This window comes from Dromaius novaehollandiae, chromosome 5, assembly GCF_036370855.1.
Source record: "Dromaius novaehollandiae isolate bDroNov1 chromosome 5, bDroNov1.hap1, whole genome shotgun sequence".
Classification (NCBI taxonomy): domain Eukaryota; kingdom Metazoa; phylum Chordata; class Aves; order Casuariiformes; family Dromaiidae; genus Dromaius; species Dromaius novaehollandiae.
In genome coordinates, this window is record NC_088102.1 from 41,541,096 (window position 1) to 41,561,611 (window position 20,516).

The 20,516-nt window shown below is 39.9% G+C and overlaps 1 protein-coding gene across 2 annotated transcripts in view; it reads right to left on the reverse strand.

The window, feature by feature from the left end:
- The window catches only part of MIDEAS (mitotic deacetylase associated SANT domain protein), a 62,579-nt gene that overhangs the window by 41,858 nt on the left and 205 nt on the right, over window positions 1-20,516 (reverse strand). Inside the window, exon 1 of one of the 2 annotated variants that reach the window (XM_026095745.2) lies at window positions 20,355-20,433. The exons of the other annotated variant lie outside the window; for it this stretch is intronic. The gene's annotated coding sequence lies outside the window, so the exon portion shown is untranslated. Of the gene's footprint in view, window positions 1-20,354; window positions 20,434-20,516 lie in introns of those variants that run through there. 2 annotated transcript variants of the gene reach the window in all.

Sequence of the window (20,516 nt, forward strand, 5' to 3'; positions counted from 1 at the left end):
AATATACTCTACTAAGAACCCTTGCAAAGCTACTTTAAATTGAGCAAAGGACTCCCTTCTTAAGAATGTACCGAATTAAGGCTACATTAGTTCAATAACACAGGAAAAACTAAAGCTTCCACATTTATCCACCTGCATCTGGAATTCTGTGAGCGTTAAGCAAATCATAAGTACAACATGCTGTTACACTTCCTTCTGCATATATGTAGTTCACTAAGAGTCCTGGAGAAATATAAATACATTCTAATTAAAGTCATAACATTTTGGGTCACTAATCTCATACTGCACTTTAAATAGCTGTATTTGCTGAAGATGCAAACTACATAAATAACACCAATAAGTCCTTCGCACTTCTGAAAAAACAGATTGGAAAGTCACACAGCAACTTACTGGAAGAGCTGATAAGATGATGAGTGCTAAACACTAGACCACTTCCAAAAGAAATTACTAAGCATAAAAAAAGAAAAAAAAAAAACTTACGCAACATCATTTTCACTCTCAGAACAAAAGGCGAATGAAGTAATCATCCCCTAAGGTGTATGGGTTCCATTAACTTGATCCTCTCACACCAAAGAAAAAGAAATTCAGGAGACTGATGCTCCTTTATGATCATATTTAGCAGATTTCAAAGGATTTTTTTTAACAGGCCAGAAAAAACACTCTATTTCACACAATTTACTAATTCAGCTTATGTCCCTCAGCTCCTGATGACCTATGGACTATTTTTAAGAGACCTCCAAACAATAGCTAAGAAAGGCCAGTCTACTGTCAATAGGCTGACATTCATTACACAGCTCTCCTCCTCTGTTAAAACGTTTAGGATCTCCAAATCAAACCAGGCAGAAAACACTATGCTAGTTGTTACACCAAAGACAAATTTAGTTTGGAAAAAGCCACAGAGGGAACTCGCCCACAAACAAACTTGATCTTATTGTATTACTTAGCACTTACATAACACTCTGTAATGTTTAACCTAATATATTAACACTAATACACCAAACCTCACACCACATGTAATGTGTAATATTCTAAATTTTTAATAGGTAAATAAAAATAGAGACAGAGTGACTTGCTTTGGAACAGGTAGCTAACAAGAGATTGTATTTCTAGAATTCCTGGCTCCCAATTTCCTCCCGTTTACTCCTACAGACTATGCAGATACAGACTGCATTTGCATGATGTCAGTAGCAGGTAAAATATCTTCATTTTGATCACATGCACTGAAATCCAAAAACTTGTATAGAACAGTACTTCTTAAAATACTCTGTTGAACTCACAGCATCCTCATGTAAATATTAAGACTATTTTGATATATAATTACAATGTCTTCTGAAGCACATAAGAGTTTGTCCACCACTACCTGTAGAAAAGCTCTAACATTAACATATATGACACAACATACAGGAGTTCTCTAACCAATACTTAGCAGATGTGGGTGTCTACAGTCCCTTTGCACTGTCCAAGAACTCTACCTGAAACTATGGGCTGAGGGCACTTCCATTTGTTCAAGTCCATTTTTTTTTTCCTTAAGAAAGTGACAGCAGTAGCCAGGTGTTCTCCTCTTACTGTTCTTACGCTGCAGTACAGAAGCTGAATTACAGCATCTTCTATTTCCTGCACTCGCATGGCCCCCTAATAACAGTGTAACAGCCCCTAACAGTCCTCCAATGTACTTACTGTGGCAATGCCTCTGTAAGGGCAGGAACTAGTATTACTACCTTTTCACTGATGAGGACGAAGTCAGAGAGGGGCCATGATGTGATTTGTCTGAAGAGGTCTGTGACAGAGCAGGGAGCTCAACTCAGAACTTGCAAGTCTCAAGCAAAGCCCTACCCTTTTGTCAGCTTTAGTCTCAGCGATCGAGTATGAAGCCTCATTCTCAGGCTGGCTAAAATATAAATGAAGTACATCTGAAACATTTCTATTTCAGCCTGCCCAGGAGTCTGTATGAACTGCTGCACGTAATAAACCTAAGATATGTTAACAGCATACAGCAATCAAAGCAAGTTTATTATGGATCTAAAAATCTTTTTCTGGCTCTTAGTAGAGTTGTCACCCATGAGCCGTAAGTGATACACTAGCCCTGGCTGTCGTCATGTCCAGACACAGGCACAGCAAATCAGGAACTCTAGGCAGACCTATGCAGGGTGCAAACAGGACTTCATTCTTGATTTTGTCTAAGGACTAGGCAACTACGTTAAATAACCTGATCAAATCCCTACCCTACGTGCAATTACAAGTTAAAATGAACAAAGAAGGGAAGGAATATACTTAGAGCCATAACTAGACTAGTTTTGATAGGTGTTTTCATCTGTTCAAATTACTTATGACCATGATAAGCATAAAAACACTCTTTGAAATCAGAGAATGAAAAAGGGAAGGGTAGCTCTTAAATACTGCAAGACAGTGCTTCTGGTGATTATCATGACACATATATTCCTTCAGTCTTCACAACTTCCTTCACAACAACCACTCCATGGGAAAAGAAATTTTTCTTTTTCCACAACTGCAACATCTGAGGCACCAGCAAATAAGAACCAGCTTTCAAGCCCGGAAGAAACCGATGTGTCAAAGTTGCATGTTTTCAGAATAAACCTTTCATAGCCAAGCATCTGCCTGCTACACTAACCAAAAATTTTGCTTAATTCTCTCTCCAGTGAAGCGAACAGCAAAACATACTGATTTTCAGCAGGAACGTGCTAGAGATCACAGCAACCGGATTGCAGAAACAGGGACACCCGGAGCAGGAAACCCTCAACTCCTCCTGGCTTGTTCCACGATGTAGCTGTAAGTTTTCTTGCAGGAACGCAGGGATGGGAAAAGCTCCGACTGCCACCACAGGCTCTGCTGCTCCCGAGAGGCAGGGGTTCATCCAGGCAGACGCCGGCTGTCCTCACACGCGGCTGGGCCACGACGCAGCTGCCTGGGCGCACACAGAGCAGAGCGGCCCTGCAAAAACAGGCAGGGCGCCGCGGCCCCTGCCAAGGGGCAGGAAGCTGCCAAGGGTGGTGGTGGTGGGGGGCTGCCCTGCCCTGCCCTGCCCTGCCCTGCCCTCCCCGGGCTGCATGGCTCTGACTCGCCAGCGGAGCTCACAGCTTGCGTGTGGGAATGGCGAGCAGGAGAAAATCACACACACGCGTGCACACACACCCTGCGGGGCAGGGGGCCCCGGGGGGCTCAGAGCACTGCCCCGGCCAGCGCAGAGCAAAGGCGGCTGCTGCATTTTCGTCATTTTTAAAAAGTAATCGGAACCACCACTTTCACAGACTTTTGTTGTGAAAGCTCATGAAGCATCATGGAAAAAAGAAATTGGGGGCAAGGATTTAAGCATAAAGGCTAGATAGGAAAGTCTTACACATCTGGTTTTTCCCCTTTCCATAAAAAGATGGGTATTTATAGCAGCTTCTTACAAAAAAAGCCTTGAGAATTGTGTATGAGGAATGCTAAGTTGCAGTATAACGTCAAAAGAAAAGTAATATTTTAGACATAACTGTGATGAAATTCACCTATGACAGTAGATTATGTCAATTCTTTTCCTAAATCTCCTGCTACTGTGTTTGTGGTTTTAGACATTACATTCTCTTCCTTGCTTAAAATCCAAACAGTCAGCATGAAAGATTGCTTTACAGATGAAATATGCCAAGTCAGAGTCACTAAAGTACTATCAGAGCCACAAAACAGAACAAAAAAAAAAAATGCAGAAGAAAATTCACAAACTCTCTCACCATAGCTACTCACAGGTAAGAACATCAGGAAAAGGCTCAGACAAAAGAATATTTATATAGTTCCTACATATAGCAGGTTAAGCTTGTATTATCAAAACCATTTCTAAAATTATTGCTTTGCATAAGCCAACAAGGTTTCCACACTCCCGTGGGCACACTCAAGCCCACATCCTGCAAGACGTAAGCAGGTAGACCCTGGAGTTTGCACAAAGCCCCACACTAGCAATTGTGCAAAGACAGGGATTCCCCTCCGTAAGCAGTTTCAGCGGCCCAAGGCTGAAGAATTTGTCACTTTTATTTTTTAAATTGAGGTCAAATACAGACAGTGGTTCATTTCCATCAATGCTGCAATATGTAGGAAGCCAACAAGTGAGAGAAAGGCAAGATGATAAAAAATGTCAAGAAAGAATAAAATACCTTCTTTCGGAACCCAAAAGTGTATTGGTTCCTGCAGACATAGTTCATCTTGCACCTATATTCTCTGTACGTATCGGCCATATTCTACAACAAGATACCTTCCAATTAAATACATTTAATTCCACAAAGATATCATGGTAGTACAAATTGTTTCACAAGAGAAAACATACCCTTCTAAAACTGTATTTTCTCTAAGGTACACTCATTACCACATAAAACTTCAGCTCATGTCTTTTAGTTTAAGCTGGTTTTTATTTATTTGCTTTATGGGAAATTTTAGTATAGCATGAAAGGAGAAAAAAAAAAGTCACCTATACTGACATATCAACAGCCTGTGCCATACATATTCCACAGTTCGCAAGCTGAATAAGCAAGTGTAATAATCTCTGAATGTGTTGGTTTTTTAAGTAGCAGAAGCTTCTCACAGTTGGATAGGTTTCTTTAACAAGGTCTGAATGTAACAAGACAGACTCGCACACAAAAAAGCCAAAAAGAAATTGTTTATCATCAATTATACTCCTCAGCTCACTCCCTTAAAGAAGCAAAAGGTTTTCCCCACACATTTCACTTATTTATATATATCTTTCAGTTTTATACACAGATATTTGCATGGTGAAGAGGAGTTAACACTTTTTTTTGTGCTATGGAAAGAATAATGCATGCTGAATTCCTCTATTATTGCAGTAGGAATTGTTTACAGTTTGAAATATTTATTATGAATACTCGAAACTTAATCGAAAATTTCATACACATACCTTGTCCCAACATTCATTAGACATTGGATTTAGAGGTTCAAGTTTTAAACAGCTGCAGTAGGAAAAACATCCATCAATTGCTCAATTTTCAGTACCATTTCACTAGCTTCCTAGTCAAATTCTAAAATAGATAGATCTGTAACTCCAATGCTGAAAAAGAAAATTGCTTCCCCCACTCCAACTTTTCAAGCCTTTTATGCCTTTAAGCCAGTAAAAGGACGCTTCTTCCAGTCTTTCAAAGAACAATCTTAAGTAACGTCCATAAATAGTAGAGATACTTGGTTGCCTAGCTCCAATAGTAAAAAATTCTCCACTAGAATAGGAACATGTTTTTTTCCTGTCGGTTCTGCAGAACTATTCAATATAACATCCATCCTCTGTGCATTCCTCACACTGTGTACTTATCGTGGCCTCTACTATTGAGAGTGACAGCTATTTCACTGAACCATAATAATTTCCACAAGAAGCTTCAGAGGAAGGAAAAGAGAAGATGTATATGTGTAGATGATTAAAAACAAACACAACACATACACAAAACCTCCCCTGCAACAATCCCAAATTGCACATGCATGCACACACTCATACACACAGGCAAAGGAAATGATTAACCTTGCCAACTCATGAATTTTGGCTTCATTTCCCTGAAGTAACTTTGTGCACAAAATAGACATATGGAAAGAATAATCACTGGCGACCAACTTGCTGAGGGTTGTGGAAAACCGGCCTGTGGAGCCCGGCAAGCTCTCACAAGAGATGTGCTGCGGTCTGCTCTGCCGCACAGACCTCAGTGAACGTGCACTGCAAAAGCAGCATTGTGTCCTTCCCAGGCTCTCTGGGAAACCTCAGCACTTAGAAGCAATCACCAACCACCTCTTCCCTCCCATGTTAATTCTTAGTCCTCTCCCCCTAAACCCCCTCCCGCTGAACACACACACACACACACAGAAGAATTGCAAATTGCAATTGCAAATATATGTACCAAGTTGAAGTTGATTATTCAATTAGTCTTTAAGGCATGCAACTCCATCATGTGGCCCCAAGACCTCCTCTGGATACCAGCATCACTGCTGGCAGGAGATACAATCCATTTACTCTAGGTCCCAGAAGGATGTTGTTTTAATCTACAAGTTTGTTTTCAGCTTGAAGCTGCCTTTTTTAAACAAAATCCCATTACTAATGGGAACTTTCTCTGAAATTCATTAAAAAAAAGGGGGGGGGGGCTATCTTGTACCAGACCCACTGTATTAACATAATTACTTCCCAAAGAATCCCACCTTCAGCAGGAGCTCCGATAAGTGCAGTCCACATTTAATCTGAGTGAAGACAGATTTATAAAAAAGCTGACTGGTGCATATAATTTTAGCTTCACATTTTGCTCTACTTGTTATCAAATATTTTATGACTAAGTGTCTTCCAAGATTGCATTCTTTAAAAAAAAAAAATCTTATTTCGTAACAAAAATGAAACATGTATTCCTGAGGTGACAAGACTTGCTTTCTCTCTCTCTCCCCCGCTCCCCTGCTTGGGGGAAAACGTGTCCTCCCCTCCTCTCTTTGAGCATACTGACGTCCGGCTTTGTTAATACCTGTAGCGTGTACACCTCTGATACCCAAATTTGCTCATGCCACTGTAAGAGAAATGCTCCCAGACATTTTGTAGGTATCTGCGGATCAGTTAGCTTTAATGTACATTGCTACTGTACCTCTCCAGTTTTTCAAATGCCTTAAGATGCCTATCCCATACCTCCTGGCATCTTAAGGAGCAGTGTTCCTAAACTGCTGCTGCAAGAAGTTAGTGTAAGCACAAATTTCCATTTATAGCTCTCCATTAAAAGGTACTTTTTCTCTTGTTGAGGTAAACACTGGCCTCAGTATGATTACAACCCACCTATGCATATATATGGCCAAAAAGTTATTTCCCCTTACAGAGGGCTATATTTATTTAGCTGTAGTACAGCTGCTCCGAAGCCAGCTGGAGTCAAGCAGCGTGCTTTTCTGATGTGCTTCCCAGTGAAATGCATCAGCTGCTGAACAAGAACCCAAGTGGTAGCCTGAAGAAACAGTATCTCTCAAAGGGTTTGTGTCCACCTTGCAGCTGAGCTTAGGGGTCTCAAAAGTCACATGCAGCACAGCTCGTCCTCAAAGCTGGGCAGCTGGCAGCCCCCTGCCCTTGCAGGCGGCCTGTGGCCTGGCAGCTGCAGCGCAATTCAGGGCCCCCCAGGCTGCTCAGGGCCAGGCACAAAACAGAGGCAGGGCTGGGGGATAGCCCAAAGCTAGCAGAGCAAGCATGGAGTCCTTCACCCTGTCCTGTTTCACAAATAAAGATGCCCTGGAATATTTCATTTTGGCTTTTAACTACTTTTTCTTCTTCTTCTTCTTCTTCTTTTTAAACATGTGGCCCATTCTTTTATTTCTGCTGCTTGTTCTGCATTTCCACACGCAACAAACATAGCTTCTTTTTCAACTTCTGTATTAGAAGGAAAGTTCCCGAGAACCATGAATTAGATCAAAGAGCCTAGTTACATCACAAAATTCAGACCACAATGGCACAGAAGGGCTTTTTTGTTTTTAAATATAAAGAAAACAAATGACGCTCAGTCATTCAGCCCAGTCAAAAGTGGTGTTCTCCCATCTACTATTACACAACTTACATAAATTTTCTTTTTGTTTGGCAAGAAGAGAAGAACACTACTGGCAAAGCACATTTATTTATGGTTGTGACACAACCATAAGCAACACCTGTGATCACTAACCAGCTGTAGTTTATCTCAACTATATACTATACCTATACTGTATGTATATATACATTTATGTGGCTACATACACCACAGGTTAAGAACCAGTTTAAATAGAAGCTGATCTTCACAAGGAATAGTTTACTTGACTACGCTTTTCTTAAAAAGATGCATTATCCCTCCCCCCAAACAAACAAGCACCACATAAACAGATTAAATTATGAAGGCTACAGATTATTCATAATGTCTTTGCAGTCATGAAGCAACTGTAAATAACAGTCCTCTGTTTAAGTTCTCAAATGAAAACAGTTATTTTGCTTTCAAGAAGCTCTTGTGAGAAGAGCATCAAGGACTTTGGAGGATTTTCACCTCCAAAAATTAAATTTGTTTGCTATTAAGCAACTATGTGTGCAACTATGTATTTTTTTTTATGTTTAACCGGCTAGCTGTTAGTAAGGTTAAACACTGTATTTTAAGGACATCTACAAAGGTGAGAAAATGGATTTTAAAAAAGTTTCAGCTGGAAATATTGTAATTTAAAGAAGTTAGTGTGATGGAGGAAGCTTTTATTCTTAAAGCTAGAAACGACTAATCTAAAATGATGGGCACATGAATAAGTGATAGATTTATTACAGGGAAGTTGAAAATTAGCAATTCAGGGTACTGAAATGAAAAAGAATGCATCACCATATTGTTTGAAACTAACATTCAATATACACTTCAGAGAAATTTTTGTTAAGAAAAAATAACATCCCTGCCTGCAATTAAGATGAGAGACCCAAGACAGTTTTCCAGCAATTATATTTAATAATAATAGTAAGGGACTGTTGCAGAACAAATAAGCTGGCAGATGACATCATCCCCCCCACACATACAGTATGAACTTTTCAGATTAAAGAAAAATGAGTCTTATTCCCTCTTCCCAGTTTTTTTAAAGTCACTTTTAAAGCAAAATACACTCAAGGAGTCCAGTCAATGCCAAGTATTAACTTTTGTTTTATTTCTTCATCTGTCAGGATTTTTTTTAAATTTTGTTTGCATGACACACAAAATCAAATCAATGTTTCTTTCCCCAAAAGACAGGTAAGTCATCTGTATTTCAAAATTCAGCTTTTATAAGAAATTCTGCAATGTGAATTATATGAATATAGGAATACAGAGTGATCAGGAGTAATTAAAGCAGCTTGAACCTTTCAGAAAGAGTACTACAAATAACACTAAGTAAAACACTTTAAAGTAACTTAATTCAGCAAAAAAGAAGTTTCCACCTAAACTGACAGTATTGTTGAGAGTTGCCAGTGTAAGAGTGCAGAACATGAGAAGTCGAAGAGATCCAACCTTCTTCCAGAGTGAATTCCCAGTTACCCCATGCAACCTTGTATCACAGCTCCATACCAGGACTGTAGCAGTAGCTACAAGGAAGCTCTCTTGTTCTTACTCCTTCCTATCCACGCTGCTAAGCGGTAAGTTTTGTGCAAGTTGGTCACATGCAGCAAATTTATAATAGGAAAGGCAAAGTTTCTGCAAGACCTTGCAGTTGTTACTGTCAGTTTTTGATCCTGTTTGCTGTGGTCTGTCTAGCCACATAGTGCAAAAGCAGTATCAACGTCATGCAAAATACAGTTATGCTTTTGTACATACCCAGTACTTCTCAGCTAACGCTTTCCTTGCTTGTTTGCAATCCAACATTAGTTATATGCAAGATAGCTCCAATGCTGTAGCAGTTTATGCCCAGGAACAATTCTGAATATCAGCTAAACTACTACCAGTGAAGGGTGTAACCTTATCAGGAGTTACAAACTAGCAATATACCACCAAACTAACTGTTTTTCCATTTTTAACAGGGAAATCTCTCATCCTTCAAATCTGTTTTATTGTGCATTAAATAATTTCAGTTGACTGGATAGTATTACATTTTCAAGAAATATATCAAAACTTGGCAAGAGTGTTTGTCAGGAAAGCAAAGGGTTAAAAATCTCTGTTACAGTTGCCACAAAGAAATAGTAACAAATAACACCATAAAATATTCACTAAGATTTCTGCATTCAAAGTCTCACTTCTCCCCTTCACATAGGGTCACTATGTCCTGCCAATTCATCAGCTCCCAAAAATAAACTAGTTGAGTAACTAAAGATGTCAATGGCTTTTCACATTCCCTCCACACATCCAAACTGCATGGCTCATACGGTTACTTAAAAAACAGCTAGGCATTCTACGCTTACTCTAGAGCATTTTCCCAAGCAAATCCTGTCATTTACAGTAACTCGGTTTTAGCTGTCACTTGTCACAGAATTCCCCTCCACCTCCAAAGTGTGTATTTCTCTCATAAATCAACTCATTTAGAAGGAACTGTTTTCCTGAAATGTCTTTTAGTGCACAGCAAAACCGACAGGCATGAGTAAAAGCTAAAATTCCCTTCATCTTCACAATAAGAAAAAGTAGCACACCAGCTGATAGGTGTACAATAACCTGGGAAACCCGCCCCAGTATCTACTGCAGAACCACGCTCCAAGCGAGAAAGTTGATCTCTGGCTTATTTCATCTCTGACCTTTCTGATGAGACTGCCAAAGTTACACAATTGAGATTAGCATCAATAAAAAAGTATGAAATAACTCCGCATGAGAACTGGACCGAATCACCTAAGCGCATAGAACCAGAAATCGTTACTTCTGTTCACTGCCAATCCGATTTAAAGTTGAATAAGTAACCTGGCTAGGGATGCTCTATCCAGCCTGCTCCACATAGAAATTTGGTACCCGGCTTCTAGAGCAGAATCCAGGAGCATCAGTTCCACATCTCAGATTCCTACAACAAACATGAAGAGATTAAACATCTCTCAGGGAAACAAAAGTTGGCCTTTTAACCAGGAGGTCAGGAAATAGCCTGTCAAAAGGACCCAGAGAGGATGTGTACGCATGTGCATCTGAAAGAAAAAAGTTTCCACCCTGCCTACAGCTTAGGTGCCTCTGTCTGGTGGAGATCCACAGCACAGACTCTTCTCTTTCAAGAGGGTTCCAGTACCAATTTCTAAACAACAAAATCAGCTCCCTCTCCTCAAACACAGGATTGATCTCGTGTACAAATCCTACTGACAAAACATCAGGCATGGGGGATGCGAATTCACACCCACCTATACAAAACACCAGACATGAGGGATGCGAATTCAGACCTGCCTATCATGCCTTCCCCTAAGGCGGCCACATTAATTGGCTATGAGCTACCTTTGGAGGGAGCAGAGTCTCCACCCCTGCTCTTAATGCTATACCACCACATGTTAGGTCAGAGTACAGTTCTGTAGTCTCTGTTAGGATGTTAGCAAGGCAAATACCTCATCTTAAAATGAAGGTGATAACAAGGCACAAAGAATATAAATTACTTGTCAGCAGTGACATTGAAAGAAAGGGAAAAAGCTGGAAACAATCTTGCCTCACGTCCTTTGGCACCAGACAATACTTCCTTCCTGTACTGTGGTTTGGGGTTTTTTTTTTTCTTTTTCTTTTTTTGCCTTCTCTTTCAAGTCTGTTTCTCTTTTCTCATAGTCATCTAAAATTTATAAATATAAGTATAATCTCCTATTAGATCCAGCAAATTCCATGACTGAAAATCAGAGCAGCCCAGTGGCCTTCTAGGTCAGGGCAAAGGGCAAGACTACCTTTAAATTCTAGGTACATGTTATTTTTTGTCACAGATCATTTTAATTTCAGTATGAGCAGCGTGTTGCTCCTACGAATGGATAAAAAGCTCAATGAAAAGATAAATGCAAATGGTTTTCCCCAAAAATATTAACACAGGACTAATATCCAAATCTGAAACTGTAATACCTGCATTAGAAGAAAGAGGAAAGCTGTGAATGAACAGTTCTGCAATCAGCTTGAAATGAGGCGTAAATCCCATGAAAGAGCTCACAAAACATTTCACCAGCTTTCACCAGTTCAATTAGGAAAAAGAATATTAAAAACACTTCACGCTAAAAGAAGAGATCAAGAATAAGATTTTACTTAAGATTTTTTAAAGGCAAAACAATAGCCATTGACTCCCTGGTATGGATGTGACTTACTGGACATTTTAACCCAACCAATACCTTAGAAAATACCCCTCACTAATTTCCGGCAGACAGACCTCCTTAAGAACTTGCTTGTATAGCCCCAGGCACAGCATTGCATCTTTCACCATCAGATCAGATCCCACAATTTGCTTTTGACAAAAGGGACACCTATAAATCCTCAAAGATCTATATGAAGTCCACACCTTCGCTACATGTTATTCAAATGGAGACAGTAAACAGCCACAATATAACCATACTGGCTCAGAATCTGGAATTAAGAAAAATGGTTTAATTGTAGGCTTATCTACACCATACAGCCTGAGATTTAGAGAACAGGTTCAGTGTTTTGCAGTAGCTCTCATGATATGAAGAGCAGGAGACCCAACCTATCCTACACAGACTTGAATAATTCTCACACTTCAGTACACTCTTTAGTAGATTGCTGCTCAGATTTCTGAGGAGGGACTATAGAAGCAAATGAAGTGGTTTAGTCCAATTTATATTTAAAACAAACATTTCTCCCCCAAATTCATTATGTTTTCTTTTGAAGTGGAAAGCCATGGCTGAAAGTCCTCCAAATTAATCAAACCTGAACTTTACTTCTTGAAGAAATTATTTTTCTGTGCCAGACACCAAAGAGTTGCTGTAAACATCACTGCCATCTCAGCTCTTTGTCAGACCAATGTGTGAACCAGTTGGAGTACCAGGTTTTCTTGCCTGGTTTTTGTCATGCAACCCTTTAAGTCTGCTGTTGGGAGAGCAGATGGACTGAAGTTAGCACTTATAGCTAGAGCTCCAAATCTAGGGATAGTTTCAATATCAGTATCTTTCATCGAGGAGACATTAAAAATATTAAATATCTGCCTACCTTGGCCTCTTTTTATTTTGTGTGTGCATAAACATATGCGTTTGTTTTGGGGTTGTTTTTTGAAAACAAAGTTTTGCAGTCTAACACTCAGTCTTCCACAAACATCAACAGTAACTTCGTAATACTGTAATACAGAATACTGTTCTTCAGGATTGGAATAGATTATTGGTTGAGATCTGTCACTACTGAAAAGTCCACTTCTGCTTAAAACAAACAAAAAACCCTAAAAGCCAATTCTGCGTCACACAAACCCACTTACACAGTTACCACACAAATGCCAGGCAGGAAGCATCTTGTGGGTATAGCTCTGTTTTACTATCAACTTCAAATATTAAACGCACTGTCCCTTTAAGTAAATATCCTCGTACACATGGCCAACTATTGTTGACGGTGACAAGTATTTGGGCTGTCTTTGGTCTCACAACTGCCTAATGATACCTCTGACAGAAGTGCCTTGTGGAGAAGTCCAGAAACTCCTTAAAAAGCAGCAGTGCAACCTGAAGTCCAGTGAAAGCTCTATTGCCCGTGCTGCAGAGATGCCTTGCTTCTTTATGACAAGTCTGCCCAAGTTTCTTTTCTCTCCTGTGCTGTACAACTTAACAAATATATGCTTATGTCACTGTAATAGAAAAAACTGCCTCCTGAAATACATGTGTATGCAGGCTGATTTACTCACCTAAAAATGCAAGGACAGACTACCTGAATGAGGAAACTGAATCTTCCAATATGCAATTTATTAATAGCAATTATTATTTAATAAAAGCTCTTCCAGCTGTGGAAGAAAACTTCACAAAGCTAGGATTCAAATCTGTATTTTATATCTGTTATTAACAAAGGCCTCTAGCCTTTGTTATCTTAATTTCCTCTGTAGGTAAAAGTAAGATAACTAGGTTTATTTATATTGGAAATGAAAAACCTTATTTGAAAAAAGCTTTGTTTGTATTTAAAAGAATAAATAAGAGCACTGATTTAAATGAAATTTGTTGTGAGGTACTCCACTATTCACTGTTTACAGGCATACAACCTAAGCACATTATCATGTATTCCAAACTTTCTGGGTTTTTAATACCTTGATGCTTCAAAGGTTTATTCTTTTCATCACAAATTCAAATTTAAATAGCTTATAAACAGTGCCACATTCTTATTTTCATGTTCTTAGGCAATATAAGATCATTTTTGTTACAGGACAAATTTTTTGTATAGGGCATTTTCTATGGAAACAAGTAACAGCCATAGCAAAATAAGTCAGCTGGTACCATACCTGAAATATTTCATTTTTGCTAAAGAAAGAATAACATTAAAGCAAAAAAGCAACACGGAGTCAAAATAGCTCTCATATATTTAAGAAACGTCTTCTTTCCTATTGAAGCATTTTGCCTTCTTGCACATATTTAGAAAGCCATGATAACAAAGACTACTTCAGTACTGAAATTAAATTAGAAAAATGAAGCCCATAAACAAATGCAAAATTTTGCACAATTATTTTTTTGCAATAAAACCCTTTACATGCAAGAGACTTCCAAATGTGCAAAGAGGACAGCTTGAACTTTAGGAATAATAAAAATGCTCACCTTTACAGTAATACTTTTTAATTCTTAGTTTTCATTTATAATATTTTCATTTATTTCCTCTCAAAATCCATGAACATGCTTGCTAAACAAATACCCTCATAGAATGGCTGCACAATTTATTCATGCTATGTTACAATGGCTTCCAAATAAACTTATACTTTTAATTCAATGTAACACAGATTATATTACAAATATTCCAAAAATCTACCATGTCTCATACAGGGTAATGCCTAGACATTGTCAAAAAAATTCTAAGAGAATAGTTCAACTTGGGATTTGCTAAGTCACAAAACCAAACTGTACCATAGGGGCAGTCTGGTTTCCCTGCCAGTTTCTCACACACCACACACACACGCGGGTCTTTGGCATCCTAAATTATCCTCACTGGAATTGCCTAAAGCAGTCAGAATGCTTTCGGGCTGTGACTTATCTCCTCTCACCAAGAATCTGGCATGGCTAGGATTTTGTTCTGAAATGGTAAAAAGAACAAGTTTGAAACAGGAAAATACTTCACTAAACTCTTCTCTACCCAAGTGTAGCAATTTCCCACAAACACAGCAAACTCTCCTTTCAGGAAGTGCTTGAAAGGAGGAACAACACTTGATGGAGGAAGAAATAAAGCCTGAAAATAAAGACAGTCTAATGGCAAACTATGAAGTAAAACTCTGGAAGCCACCCATAAGCATTTTTAACATATGGCACTTTGTTTTAACTTAGTTTCCAATGGTCTAAGGGTGCTAATTCATGATCAAGAATCTGAACCGTTAAATACACTGTGAAACTGCACAGAACAGTTGACCCGCATTGTTATAAAATTCTAAATAATAATGTAATTTATGATAGATTACAAATAAGACATAAAAGATTCAGGAATCCAGAAGGGGATGCTCAAAGAAGTAGAGACATGCACAGAGGCAGCAGATACAGCTCCACTTAAGTGCACATGGGTAAGTGGGGTTTCAAACCACATGGCCTCCTCAAACAACCTGGTAACCAAACAGAAATGCACTTTCATCCCATAAGCTATACCATAACAAGGCAACCTGTAGCCTATTCAGAGCCTAGGAACTAGTTTGAACTTCAGACTTCATCACAACGCACACTGCAGACACGGGGACAAGCATTTCAGCAGCTCTAGTGCCCCACAGCGCGTAGCTGCCAAGAACAGATTCCCATTTACCTGCGCTGAAGTGTAGCTGATTAGGTAGACGAAAATCAGCCATACAATACCAGCACCATCCCACAACCAAACTGCAATGCCAAGTCAGTGGTTTAAAACGCCTTATTAGTAGAAAGCCCTTAACAAAAGACAAGAACCACCACCCTGCTCAAAATTAACACATCTTGGTCACTACAGCTCTAATAATACTAAAAGTAGCATTATGAAAAATATTGAATTATAATAAAAAAATTAGTATTATATTCAAGTTCAAAAGAACAGTCCTCCTTTATACACAGTACTCTCTAATACCACAAGGAAAAAAATAAACAAACAAACAAAAACCAAAACCCTGCTTTGTTCCCAGGAAAACTAAGTTATAAATGTGATGAGGGATTTGAGAGTGTGTAATAAAATAGTGTGCATATATGTGTATATATATACACACATGCACATATAAATATACAAATTTTTTTTCCAAAATAAATACGACAAGACTATTACAACACACATTATTATACTCTATCCCCTCCTATTGGTAAGCTATGACAGGGAGCGCCGAGCAATTTTTCATGCAAGAAAATATACAGCAAAGGAGGAATAAAGCCTGAATACTGACTTGATTCCACTTGCTATCTCTGTATGTCCCAACACTGAACATATAACACATCAGCAACAAATTTCGTAAAATACACATATATCAATATCTATCTCAGAACTGGTTCTCGGTTTGTTGCCTCAGTCATCAATAGCATTTAACTTGTTCTAATCTTTATCAATACTTGGGTCGAACTTAATATAGGATAACTTCAAAATTAATCTTCAAAAACGGAAGGCTACAAGATAAAGCTTTATTCTATGGTTTTGCCCTAGGCCCTTCAAAATGGCTTCATACTGATTTTTTTTTTTAAACACTAATCACTTTGCAGCCCCCTCCAAATCTAGCTTTTCCCAGTTTTTAACTTCTTGATCAACACCAGCTGTCAAAGCAACAAGAGGCATTGATGTGATTTACTAGCACATAAAAGCTACTGCTGCATTCGTTTTTGAGAGGTGTGAATTTCAAAGAATATCTGTCCATCTTCCACACTATACATAGAATAATTAATGCATTATATGGATATAGGCCTGGTGATAAGGTAGCTGGAAGTTAAACCAACCATGATAAAAAGCATTAACACTACCAAAAAAGCAGGAAATCAGCAAGATGTATCTCGGCCTCCCCATGTGATCACTTGCTCCTGAAAACGCAAATGTTGGCTCCAGTCAAAAAAAAAAATTTACATTTTTCTCCAGTGAGAAGAATATAGCTTTTTCATAGTAATTCGTATGCTTTTTAGCTGCTACAGTGGATTAGCAGAGCACTGTAGCAGGCCTGCAGTTGGAGACCATTCAGAAACCGAAGTTACGCAACATGTTCAGAGCTGCTTGCTGAGCAGCGTCACGCGGCAGCACACGCCGCTGGGCCCCGGCGGTGGCACTAGCTGCCAACGAGCTTCCACTGCGAACACAAGTTGCTGGTATGCAGCTACGAAAACTTAAATCATCACTAGAGCAACCATCTCTTTCAGGGTCCCATACACATAGCACATCTGAGGGATTTCTTGGTTTCAGTGCTCAAATCATGCTAGAGGGAACTATGATTCAAAGCAGGAACAACTCCCCTCTCACAGATGGCTCTGTGCCACACTACACCAATTATTAGGGGAGGTGCTAAAGATGATATTTCCTTGAATTAGCAGTACATCCCTCCTATTTACAAATTGCTCAGTGACAAGTCTTCCATTTGGAGCTGACTCACTAGCCTTGGCTTGCCTGTGCCAGAACTTGCTAACTTTGAGGACACATGTTGCAAAACTTCATGGCCACTGCCTGCCTGGTTCCCCTAGGTTTGATGTGACAAACACTTAGAGAAGTGGTTTCTCTCTCCCTTTATGTCACTAGAACATAACTAATTGCACTGGCGACAATATTCCCATTTCTTGTATTTCATTTTAGCATAAATTATAATTTAATATGACCAACACTAAGACTGTATGCAATGCCTCAAAAAGGCAAAAAGAAAAATTACTTTTTTTTTTTTTTTAAGAAGGCAAACAACAATGCATATCAGCTTTTATCCCTAACATAAGCCCTTTTTATATCCTCATTCCATGCCTTGATTGGCAAGTCAGAAAAGTGGCAGCTAAACATTCACCAGAGCTCAAGGGAAGATGAGACAAGCCTCTTGAGTAGAAACTCAGCAAGAGTTGCTAAACATATAGAAACCTCACCCAGCTCAGGAAATCCCCAAGTTGAATATGGTAAGAAATTCGGAAGCATCACGTATGCTTGTCCTGGTTTTATACTCTTATTTTCAGTATCAGCCTAAAGGACTGCCTGGCAGCTCGAAAGGATAATGTCACCGGAGGGATGAAAGGCAGCAGAGTGCCTCGAAAAGACCTTCTGCAGCTCTGCAGCTACTGTGCACAGCTGACAGTAAGAGTGAAGATGCAAAAGCACAAATTAATGCCTGGAATGAGCACATCAGCTCTCGAGAGGCCTTCATGCTGCCAGTACACATGCTGTAATCCTCACTACTATCACTGCTATTCTTACATGCCTCGATGGGTTAAAGGCCAGCATGGGAATGCCCTCCTTTTGCTAATACGCACACAAGGGAAGTCCAGGCCTAATTCTCCTGAGTACCATAGGATTACTCACGGACACAAAAGTTACCTACTCCTTTGTGCGCACGTCCCAAGAATCCTGGCCAAAAACTTTTTTTTCCCTGCCAGGTACGTTGTGAGAAGCAGAAGATTTAACATAAGGAATGAATATACCGCATTACTACCTGAAATGAGTCAAGGAAATAAGTGCTTAAAAGATTTTTCTAAGCACTGTTTCTGTTTTTCCTCAGAAAGTAATTTTTATGTCAAAAACCGAGCGTGACATAGGTAGGTCAGTCAAGACAGGAAGAACAGTACAAGGAAAAATGTACAGAGCCTTCAGCAAATCACTGTGTTCTTCATTAAGACACCTGTATTTTACATGAAGTATTTGGTCAACAACCAAAGGAAACTGACACCGGTAAGTGGATATATGTGTTCAGCTAAAATAATACATTCTAGTGGAACACTAAGATATTTTAAAGTAGCTTTTCATTATTACAGTACCTTTCATCAGATGGTACTCAAAACAAGCCTCACAGCTTCATTGACTAAGACATCGGCAATGATGGTTAAAGATAACATTTTTAGAAAGTTGCCTCTAATCTTGGAAAGGCCAATTTCTGAATATCAGATCTGAAATCTTTTGGATCTGTTGTTTAATGAATTCCAAGTACTTCCAAAACAAAACTAAATTGGTGGAAATTAAAGGTAACCAGCACGTCCAAAAACCAATTCTTAGGTACCTTACGCTGCATCCAAAATAACTTAATTTTGATGGTCTTTCCAAAGTCTTAGCTAGAAGACTTGCTAATACAGCATGTCAGTGGCACACTCCCAATGCCTTGCCCTATCCATCAGCCAACACTGCCTGTGAGAGTTACATATTTACTGCTCAGTGATCTTACTAAAAAAGGGAAAAAAAAAATCACTAAAGCTGAAACAGTGTGTTCAAAACTTGTATCTAGACTAACCTTCCTTTCGACCTTTTATTTTTTTCTGGTCTAACACAGAAATTCTCCCCATTGCTTTTCTGTTTCCAAACAAGATAGCTGAACCACAGTTGCTTACTTTAACACATTTGTTTTTTACCACACCAGCATACAAGAAATTAGACCGGAGCAGGAATTATGCTAAACCTGCAGGACTATTAGCAAACTCGACCGATTTTCACTTGCTGCATAATCACATTAAGAACATGAATCCACAGATCCCACAAGCTTTCAAAATCTTCCATGATTTCAGATAATACAGGCAGTGTTTCTGCTGAGTATTTCAAATTTATGACTTCTACAATCAGCTTCACTCCACTTCCCCCCCCCCCCCCCTTCTAATTCTCGGGTAAGGTCAAAGGGGAACTTGGCAGTTCAATACAGTATACATTCTCTTTTTAGCATTTGCAATGCAAATCGAGGTTTTGTTCAGTACAGAAGTCTTGCACAATAGCCTGTGTATACGTACTCGTTCCAACAATGCTGTCCTATGCAATCACTCTGTAATTACACACAGTCATAAAGCTGCTGCTGTTGCTGCTTGGAACTGCAGTCTCGCCCTCTAAACAACCTAATATCAGTCTCTGCATTAGGACACTTCTCTCTCTCTTCCCCTCCCTTGGCTGCTTACTGCTTGCTCCAGTACAGACGGCCCCTTCCACTGTGCCCAAAGCATCAAGGCAGGATGTAATCAAATTATTTTAGGTATTATCTAAAATAAGCTATCTGTTTTAAAGAGAATGTCAAGTAAATCTCTGTTGAGCAAAGAGAATATTGCTTTAATTCTGCAGGCTGCAACCACACAAGGCTTCACAAACCAAAATAAATCTTGCTTATGCCTATTAAAAACCGTAAGTATTATATAAGACGCTCACAGATGTGCGTGGGTGTATTGTCAGCCTTCACCGGTAAACTGCAAAGAAACAGTCCTCTTCAGTTGCTGTCATAGAAAGCCGTACAATTCAGAGCACGGGGTTTTCAGAAATTATCTAATCGATCCCTCCTCGCCACCCCCACTGCATAAATCCCATTAGAGGAATATAATCGTTGCAAATCAAGAGGCACCGTGCGTTTAAGAAGCAACTGAAAAGGCTGTTTCTTCGAGCTTCCTTTCTACGAGCCAAAGCAGCTGCAGGAGAGCGTGTCCGCCCCGCCGCACGCCCAGCTGCCCCAGCTCCGCACCGAGCGGGCAGAGACGGGGTGGGGGGAATAAAACAGGGAGGAAAGAAAACCTCACACACCCATAAAGCCCCAGCGACAGGCAGCTCGTCCAGTCACAGCCTCCGCGCGCTGCTGCGGCCAGGCAGCAGCAAAGTGCCACCTCCGCACGAAGGAGCTCGCCTCCCGGGCGAAGACCCGCGCTAAGCCGCGCGCAGCCGGCGCCCCGGGCCGCGCTGCCCCCGCCGCGGCGCTGCTGCGCGGCCCCGCCGCCCCCTCACCTCCGCGGGTGTTCTTCCTCCTCATCTTGCAGCCAGCACCCACAAACAAAGCAATCGACGCTCCCCCTCCTCGAGGTACCCCCCCCCGCCAAAATGGCAGGAAAACGGAAGCAAACCGAGCGAAAAAATTTAAACTGCGGAAAAAAGAAGGAAGGGAACGAA